Here is a 10,304-nt window from a genome sequence, read left to right as displayed (position 1 = left end):
GTTTGTTTTTAAAATAAAAAAGTTATATTTTTGGCAAATATAAAAGCCTTTTCACACCAAAAGTGAAATGAATAAGCCTCAGGCTGAAGGGAAAGTAACTTTACGTCCGTACAGTAGAATGCAGAAGAAGAAATTTCAGCACACTTCAGCAATAGAAAAAGACACAAATGTTTGTCTAGAGTAATTTTTGTTTATTAGTATGGTTGAACTGGATCATTGAAGTTCAGAAGCAAAGACATTGGTTAATAGAATGGGATTAAATGCATAAAGGATATTTGTGTTGTTTAACATTTAATTATTGCAGGTTTGCGTCATATTCTGAGTTGCATTATTTTTATTCATTTTGAGGATTTTATAAAAATGTTTTTGTGAGCGAGATGACTTAATGCATATTCATATTTATTTTAGAACTACAGTAACATCTTCTGATTTCTCTCAACATGGGGACAGGAGAGCTGTCAATCAATAAATTGGGAAAAAAAAGTAACTTGCGTTACTTATTTGAAAAAGTAACTCCGATATTCTCTTGTAAATTAATAAGTAATGCGTTACTTTACTAGTTACTTGAAAAAAGTTATCTGATTACGTAACTCGCATTACTTGTAATGTGTTACCCCCAACACTGGTTATAATGTGCAATAAATGGTATTGTATTTAAAATTTTATAGATTTATACTGGAATTTTTTATTTGATGGAATTTTCAATTAAGGGCGTAAATAACTTCTCTAGTTCTCATCTATCTCAGTTTGCTCATTTAAAAGCGCAATTTACAAGCAAAACGAAAATCACAAGATATTTCTATAAGATATAAAAATCTTAATTATGAAACTACTTAAAAATTAAGGATGCACTGATTATATATGAATGTATTAAATGTTAAAGAATATTTAAAAATGATATAATATAATCTTTAATTATTAGTGTCATAATAATTTTTTGATTATTTTATGAAAAAAATTCAGTTAGTCATTTAATAAAATCTCACCCAACATTCATGGTTTCTGAGGTTCTTGATAATTACATTACAGATAAAATGTGATAGTCCATAACATAGCAATTAAAAATGAATCACATACTCACACTGTCACACATAGCCTACATATAGCATGAAAACAGTAATAGTAATCACATCACAAATGTAATACCCTCTAGGGCTGAGCGGTATATGAGGCAATACAGTTTATATCGATATAGCCTACAGTAGTTTGATACGAGCACATCTGAAAAATATAGCGGAGGAGACTGAGCTGCTGAGGAGAAAGTGCATAATTCAATTTGTTCTACACATGTGACAAGCTTTATATGAAGGGCTTAAAAAAATTCGGAAGATATAGTATAGTTTATAGTTTCATATAGTTTAAAGCAGCTTGCCCCATCAGATGCTCTGGCAGAAAAGCTGTGTGTGCCGCTGACAGAGAAGCTACTCACGCTGTTTAATGTGTCTGTAGAAAAAATATTTGTAGTTGGACAATAAATGTGACATATGTAGAATTTTAAACCTACAAGTAAGTGTATTTGTATGATAGCACTAACTGTAAAGTGACTGTAATAGGTTAATCAAAACAGCCCTTTTACTCAATTAGTCTGTGCTTTTTTATTATTTTAATTTTTAGTTTAGTGAATTTAACCTGCTTTAAAAGCATTATTTTTGTTTTTAGATTGCAGTGTTATAATGTTAGAATGTAATGTGTTTTTAACCCTTTTTTGCACATAATATATGCCTACATGGTTACATTTACTTTATTTGTTGTTCATTGCCCTTAAATGCATTGTTTTGTTGGACAACATTGGGCAGGATGTTAAATACATATATTTATCTTATATATAAAATACAGATTTTTTTAATCCAAATACAAAAGCGTAGAAAATACCGAGGTATGCCCCAAATCAGCCAAAGAAATCCCGAGATATGAATTTTTGCTCGTATCGCCCAGCCCTAATACACACCTAACACACAGAACAAGACAATCAATAACATGCACATATGATTTTAGTTAGTTTCAGGAATTTAGTTTACCTCTTATCTCAAGCTCTCTGTTACCATCTAAGAGCAGGAACTTCTGGAGAGGACACCTGGAAAACCTGAACATTTGGGAGACAGAAAGAGAGAAGGAGATAACTATATGAGTATTTTTGTCTCATATCATACAATTTTTGAGCAATGAAAAAAAAAAGGAAAAATATAGAGAAGTATACATTTCTGTATGAGGAAGTTTAAAAATTCACTCCTATTTAATTTCACAGAGATACACGAACAGAACATGTGAAGAATACAAGGGGTTGCTAAGGTCTTTGAGAATGCTACTTCCTCTCAGTCTGCCATTCTCTTTCATTCAAAAAGAAAATCTAAGAGAGAGAAAAAGAGGAATATGTCTCCACTGACAGCTGAAGCATTAAATATGTTCAATCTTGATCTATGGTTACTGGGTACATCCACAGCCCACGGATGCTGAATGAGGAAACTGAAGGACACACACACTCACGATAGGCAGAATCTTCTGGACAGAGAATAATCAACTGATTGGGTATGTAAAATGAATACTCATATTGAATCACTTGAGTATAGTAAAAAAATAAGGTTATTCCTTACCATAAAAAAGAAAAAAACCCCGCAGTGGTAGGATTTGATACATTCTGGAGTTTCTGTGAACTTTGACTATGACTTTATCCCTTCTAAATCAAAAATACGACCATGCTTCAGTCCATTTTGGCACTGTGCAAGATGTGAGCAAGGTTCAAAATTAACACCTGCCAAGCACCAAAAGTAAATAAAGTTACTCGCCAGTTGGCTGGTAACTTTATTTAAAATGAAGTGGTCTAAATCACATTGTAAGAACGAGAGTCAACCCTTGCTTATGTAAGAGACTAACATACTTCAAATGAAACTGTCTGCTGAAGAAAACACATTCCTTTTAACAACTTCCTCCTCTAGGATGTCTAAAGTCTTTTTTTTTCTCCAGAGATCCATGTGGCAACACATATGTAGAATTGTCACATCCAACATGAGCAGGAATAAAAGCACAGTATGTCTTCACATTTTAGTGCACTTTCACTAACAGATGGAGACCAGCTTGTTTACGATGCTGAAAGTGATACAATGACCTGCACGGTTTATCACTAATATACAAGGCAAAACAGCTAAATAATTAGACAGTCAAAATGTTTAATATATATAATTCTTTTTGCCTGTGTTCCTGCTAATTAGTTTTGATTATCCAAATTTGTACATAAGCCCTGAATTCTCCTCAGTTCGCCTGTATCATCCATGTTTTAAGTGGTTGCGTTTCTGTGACTTCTCCAGCATGTTTATTTGTTTAATATACACAGTTTCATGTGCTGTACGAAATAGCTATCGACAGCAAATCCTCTCAGTTCCAATGGCAAGTAGTGTTACCAAACATATTGAAGAAACTGATTACACTGCAAGTCAGGGATGTTGTGAAAATCAATGAAGTATGTGTGCAGTTTCTTCTCATTTGCCTCATTCAAATTATAATTCATTTTCATTATGTCAGTCAGAAAATTAAGCTACAAATAACTCCCTTAATTCCAACAAAACACCATTTTTTCCCTTCAGAATGAAAAAATAATGTTTTGATCAGCTATTGACAACCCAGTCGACACCTTCCCTTTGGCCATGTTTGGGGCTTTGCCGTGAAACCCAAAAAAACAGATTCTTGCACATTTTCAACACAACTGACTTTAGAAAGCCCGTCAGGATTAGACCCCACGGGCAGGATTACGTAATCTCACAGAGAACAAACTCTCGTTCGACAGAGGTCATGGTAAGATAAGAGGGAATCCATGTAGAAAACCATGCGCGGCAGAAGTTAATGAGGCGAGGAGGGGAAGTTTGTCCGTGATCTGATGTGATAGAGTGAAAATCATAAACATTTGTGTGTGTGAGTGCTTGTGAGGAGGAACAGATAAGCAGAGAAGAGAATACAAACACTGCTTTAGATGGCAAAGTGGCATTTGTATGCAGTGTTATCTGGTGACGTGAAGTTTATACAGAGTGAACTGGCGCACATATTAACACAAAAACACTCATCCGACACTTCACAGGCTGCTAGAAGGGCTGAGGGCAATTTTCTTAAGGGGGCAATGTTCAAACAGCCACAAAAGCACACACCATCTGCGTGTGCTTTTATTGACGGCCGCACATAGACAGCCCTGAAGCTGTCACGTCAGTCACACTGTGCAAATACTTTCAAGCAGATATCCAAAAGAGCATTCCTCACTCTCTCTAACTCTTCCATCCCTCCAGCTATAAAGGCTAATATGATGAGCCAACGCCAAATCAACCCCCCCACACCATTTCCCTACTGATCGCTTGCTTTCTCTACGGGAGGATAAATAAAAGCATATTTATGGCCAGCGAGGATATAGCAATCCCGACAGCAGGGAGGGACTGGTGCCAGCTGACCTTATGCAACAGAAACACACACACACATACATTCCAGGCTCAGTCCTCTTCAGATGTAGGTCTTCTCATCCTGGGAGTAAACAGGCCTTTTTCACTCTCGACCTAATGACAGAAATGAGACTAATGGTGCACAGAATAAAAAGAAGAGTGTATCAATAAAAGTGTAATTTTTGCTTTAAAGGAATAGTTCAGCCATTATGTTCTCATTTCTGAAATCTTATGATGTTCTTTTCTTCCATACCACCAATGGAGATGATAAAAGAATAGTGAATAGTGACCAGCAGCTACCAAAAAGACTAAAATGAACCATAAAAATAACATAAAAGTAGTCTATACGACCTGTGTGCTGTTTTCCAAGTAACTTGAAAACTTTGTGTGAGGATTATACTAAAATTAAAAGTAACATACTCAAAATCCTTCTATATTTAAAGGGATAGTTCACCCGAAAATGAAAATTACCACATGATTTATATATACATGATTTATAAAACAATCACAGTTATATTAAAAATGTCCTGGCTCTTCCAAGCTTTATAATGGCAGTTAATGGGGGTCGAGATTTTGAACCCAAAAAAGTGCATCGATTAGGGGTGTAACAATTAACCACGAGCCAGTTGAAAATCAATTCAAATATGTGACGATTCAAATCGGTTGAGATGCTAAACAAATCGCGATTCAATTAGGGGCAGGAGTTTATATGAACGTATGTCTGAGGGGAACTTACTGTCTTTAGAAAAGTTTAGATGGTATTTTTTATTTTCATCTTGCCTCTGTATAATGCATATTAAAGTTCATAAGTGCAGCGCTGCTTTGTTTACAGCGGAAACCAAGGAAATGCTTTAAGCGCCACCTGCTGGCAGAGAGTGCATCTGTGTCTCATTCAGCTCGTCTGCTGTTTCTGTTTCATGCAGATATTTTTATGCATAGTTTCACAAAACTGAAGCTTTTCAAACCATTCTGTTTTTGCTACAAATTTCGAAATTATACAATGTCACTCTGATTTAAAAACTGCTCATGTTGCATATTTGCAGCATCTTTGTTTGGATCATGATTAAAATGCAGTGGTTGCCTCTAATTTTAAATGGAAAGAGCACAGACAAAGCCATAGTTTGTTTATATCAAGACATTTCTTTTAATTGTGTTACTTATTTATTTGATTTTTAAAATTTCAATTTAGTTTTGTTATTTACATTTACATTATATTAAAATTTTGTTATTTAGCAGACGCTTTTATCCAAAGCAACTTTCAAATGAGGACAATAGAAGCAATCAAAACCAACAAAAGGGCAATAATATGCAAGTGCTATATTAGTATATTAGTATATTATTATAATGTTATATTTCAATTTCACAAAGAAACGTGCAGCATTTTGTCCAAGCAATAATAAAAGGACACATTTAAATTATAATTTGTCTTAAATCTCATTTTGTAAAAAACCCGTGAATCGAATCGGATCGTAAATCGAATTGCGAGTTGACTGAATCGTTACATCCCTAGCATCGATCCATCATAAAAAGTGCTCCACATGGCTCCGCGGGGTTAATAAAAGGCTTCTGAAGAGAATCGATGCATTTTTGTAAGAATACTATCCATATTTGAAACTTTATAAACCGTAATTTATAGCTTCCGCTAACTGTCGTACACGTTCACGAAAGAGTGGTGTCCAGCGGATGATGTAGGCGTAGCGATGAGAATATACTCGTCTCGTGAGAACAAACTTGCTTGTTTCAAGCAAAGGAAAACCAGTCTCCTCTTGGCTTATATTAAAATCCTCTGACATTTTTCTTTAGAAATCCTCTTTTTGTACTTTTAATTCGTGACCGGTGTTTTATTTGGTTCTCTCCACTGCACTTCCATGTTCCGTCACCGCGTTTGCCTACATCCTACGTCATCCGCTGGAGCGTCACTCTCCCGTGAACGTGTAGGACAGTTAGCGGAAGCTACAGATTATGGTTTATAAAGTTTTAAATATGGACATTATTCTTACAAAAATGCATCAATTCGCTTTAGAAGGCCTTTATTAGCGGCCCAGAGCTGTGTGGAGCACTTTTTATGATGGATGGATGCACTTTTTTGTCTTCAAAATCTCAACCACCATTCACTGCCATTATAAAACTTGGAAGAGCCAGGATATTTTTTTATATAACTGATTGTATTTGTCTGAAAGAAGAAAGTCATGTAAACTTAGGATGGCTTGAGGGTAAATCATGGGGTAATTTTCATTTTAGTGTGAACTATCCCTTTAATTCCACTAGTGAAATTAATTTATGAATATGCGAGATGAGATTATTTGTGAGTAATTAGTAAATAATAATTCAAATGATTTTTGACTTCAAAAGACACTGATTATATCACAGCAGCCAACTGAGCTACTGTTATGGTACTTTTATGGTGCCGTTTGCTAATTATGGAGCTTGATCATTCTTGTCACAATTCACTTTCATTATACGAAAAGAGCAGAGTGAACATTCTGCAAACTATCTTTTTTTGAACTTGCATTAAAAGAAAGAATTTCATATAGGTTTGGAACAAATTGAGGGTACAGAATTGAATTCTTAAGGTGAACTATTCTTTTTAAATGTTTTTTTTCTGCATTTGCAACACTTCTTTCCTCCAATAATTAGTGAGAGAGTTTGTTCAGGAAAATCCACTAACCTCATATAAAAACAAACCATCCCAGTTAAAGGCAAAACAGAGCACTGTAATAAATATGGATAACATAAATATGACATATTCCAATTAATTCAACACCAGATTCCCCTCCAATAAATGAAATATGAATTAGAGCGTGTTATTTGACTTCATCCTAACAAACAATCAAATGTGGTACTTGCCCTACTCTGAGAAAAAAATCTTAGAGTCCCTTATTTAGAGGGAGACAGGAAGGAAGATAGCCATAGATACAAAACAATACACATAAATGCCCACAAATGCTATTATTTCTCTGACTTCATCCAGGCTTCTTCCACATTAAATACATTAAAGTGTCAGGAGAGATGAAACAAAGAAGAACAAAGCAGTAACACAAAAAGGATGTAGCTTAAAATATATATGGTCTGGATTAGGGGTGAGTGATATACTGTAGACACGATTAACTGGTAGAGATTTTGGACTATCGTCTCTATCACAGACTATCGTGTCACTCACGTGACATTGCTGTGCTACATGGTCATGAAAACGTATCCTTTGCTGTTTGAAAACAATCCATTTTAAGCTGTTGAAACACAATCAGCAGCAAAAGAGATTTTGCAGAGACTGTTTCTGAGCGCTGTCAGAGAGATGCATGCACGTGAAGACAGTGATCACAGAGTATCGAGTTCATATCCACTTTATAGGCCAAAATGCCCATCCTTGCAAATATCCTCGTGAACACAGTAATTTAGGTCTTAAATGAAAGCAAACAGCTGAGAAAGAAAACACACGTGTAACAGTATATTGGATCCGGGCAGCTCTTAAAGTGATAGCAGTCTAATATTCCTGCTGTCTGCCATTCATGTTAATCAAACAACAAAAGAGAGAAAATCTCTCACTACACTTGACTAAATCACTTTCGTAACTGTAATAAGAAAAAATTTATATTTTCTTATATTTTTCAAGGTTTTTATACATTTGATTACTTTATACAATGTATTTCTTATTTGTTTGTTCTACTGTTGTTTTTTGATTGTAATTAGTTTTTTATTCTTATTTAATCACTGACTGTTTACTTGTCTTCAGTAACGTAGAGTTTTTTTTGTGTTTTTTTTATTTAGGCTATTTTTTTTTTTTGTGATATCGACACTGGTGACAAGAATTATGAAATTTCAATGGTATCAAAAATGTTGATATCATAAAGACTTTATTTCAAGAAAAAAAGAAACTATATTGTGATATATATCGCTACCATGAAATAAAATTACTCGTATCGTGATATAATATTTTGGTCATATCGCACACCCCTAGTCTGGATTATAGTCTAGATATGGTTTACAAGAAAATGAAATCAAAATCTTGAGAAAACAAGGTTATGTTGAAATCATAAGAAAATTTGGTTTACGACACAGCCGGGCAAAGGAAAAGTTAAAATTCACATAATTTTTGAACTTCTGTAAAAAGTGACTGTCCACAAAATTAACTTTAAATCCATGTAGAACATATGAAGACAATTTACTTGTGCAGCTAAAGGCTAAAATTTACAAAAATGAACAGAATCTGTGTCTGTTTGTGTGTGTTCAGTATCATCAGTCTAAATCCTGATTAAAAGGTCAGTCTATGAGAGCTAACACAGGCAGTGACTCAGGCCTGTGTAAATGCCTGTGTGTGAGCTGGTGTGTGTGTGTGTGTGTGTGTGTTTGCATACCATCTGCCATTGCATATCTGATCAAGTTAGACAAACCCTCCAGAGCCGCCCTCATGACATCTATAAATACCTTGGTCTCTAAAATACCCTAAACCAATATAAAACCAAGATTATTTCTTAGATTGAAAAGAAAAAGTCAGAAAAACTAACAACCAGTGCACAGGAATGACTATATGATGCATTTGGTGAAGATTAATCTGTGAGAAGATAATGTGAGCATCAAACTTTCTGTGCAGGTAAGAATAACAACCGACTTAACTGCTGTAAGTGCCACGCCTACCACTAACCTCTGGTTACCATGACAACGCGGCACTTGTGAAAGGTGCATTAGGCCTAGAGGCTATGAGCCGGTCACACTAGCTCACAAAGAAAACAACACATGCAGGAAAACATGAACACTTACAGGCAGTGTCTTTCTTTGTTAGGATGCGCATGAAAATAAATGACATATTATCATGTTTTAATGACTCCGCTCACATTACCTGCATTTTATATCCATTAGCACACAGTATGGAATCTGCTTTTCAAATTTTTACGCTAATGCACGAAGATAGAGTGAAATAATAAGGGGTTTGCTGGAATAATTTTGGGCCGTTATGACTGAAGAGGAGGATCGAGGGGAATAATTTTCCCATCGGTGGTGAAATAGCACTTGGATCATGGGGTCAGTCAGTAATGGTTGCAGATTTTGTCAAAAAAAAAAAACATTCAACAGCTTCAACTTACTGAAACTGAACATAAAGACAAAATAATAACTGGATTTATAAAAATGACCCCATTCAAAATTGACATACCCTTGAATCTTAATACTACAGTATGTGTCATTTCCTGGATGATCCACGACTATTTTTATATTTTGTGATGAGTTCCTTGTTTGTCCTGAGCAGTTCAACTGCCTGCTGTTCTTCAGAAAAATCTTCCAGCTCCAGCTCTCTTTGGTTTTCCAGCATCTTCTGCATATTTGAACCCTTTCCAAAAGTGACTGTATGGTTTTGAGATCCATATTTTCACACTGAGGACAACTGAGGGACTCATACACAACTTGTACAAAAGGCAAAAACATTTACTAATGCTCAAGAAGGCCACACAAAGCATTAAGAGCAGGATGATGATGTGTAAATTCTTCTCATTTTGTTTAACTATCAATTTTTTATTTAGTACTGGACTTCAGAAGCTACATAAATACTTACATGTTTCCCAGAAGACAAAATAAGTACAATTTACCCTAATCGTCCAATTTAAAAAGTTTACACCCCCCGTCTCTTAATGCATTGTGTGGCTTTCAGGAGCATCAGTGAATATTTTCACCTTTTGTAATAGTTGTGTATGAGTCCCTCAGTTGTCCTCAGATGGATTTCAAAATCATACAGTTAATGTTGGAAAGGATTCAAATATGAAGAAGATGCTGGAAAACCAAAGATTAAAAGATTAACCAAAGATTTTTCTGAAGAACAGCAGGCAGTTGAACTGCTCAGGGCAAACCAGGGACTCATCACAAAATATAAAAACAGTCGTGGATCATCCAGGAAATGACACA

The sequence above is a fragment of the Sinocyclocheilus grahami genome, unplaced genomic scaffold, assembly GCF_001515645.1.
Source record: "Sinocyclocheilus grahami isolate Dianchi unplaced genomic scaffold, SAMN03320097.WGS_v1.1 scaffold27.1, whole genome shotgun sequence".
In the NCBI taxonomy this organism is placed as follows: Eukaryota; Metazoa; Chordata; class Actinopteri; order Cypriniformes; family Cyprinidae; genus Sinocyclocheilus; species Sinocyclocheilus grahami.
Note: the sequence above shows the minus strand (reverse complement) of the source record.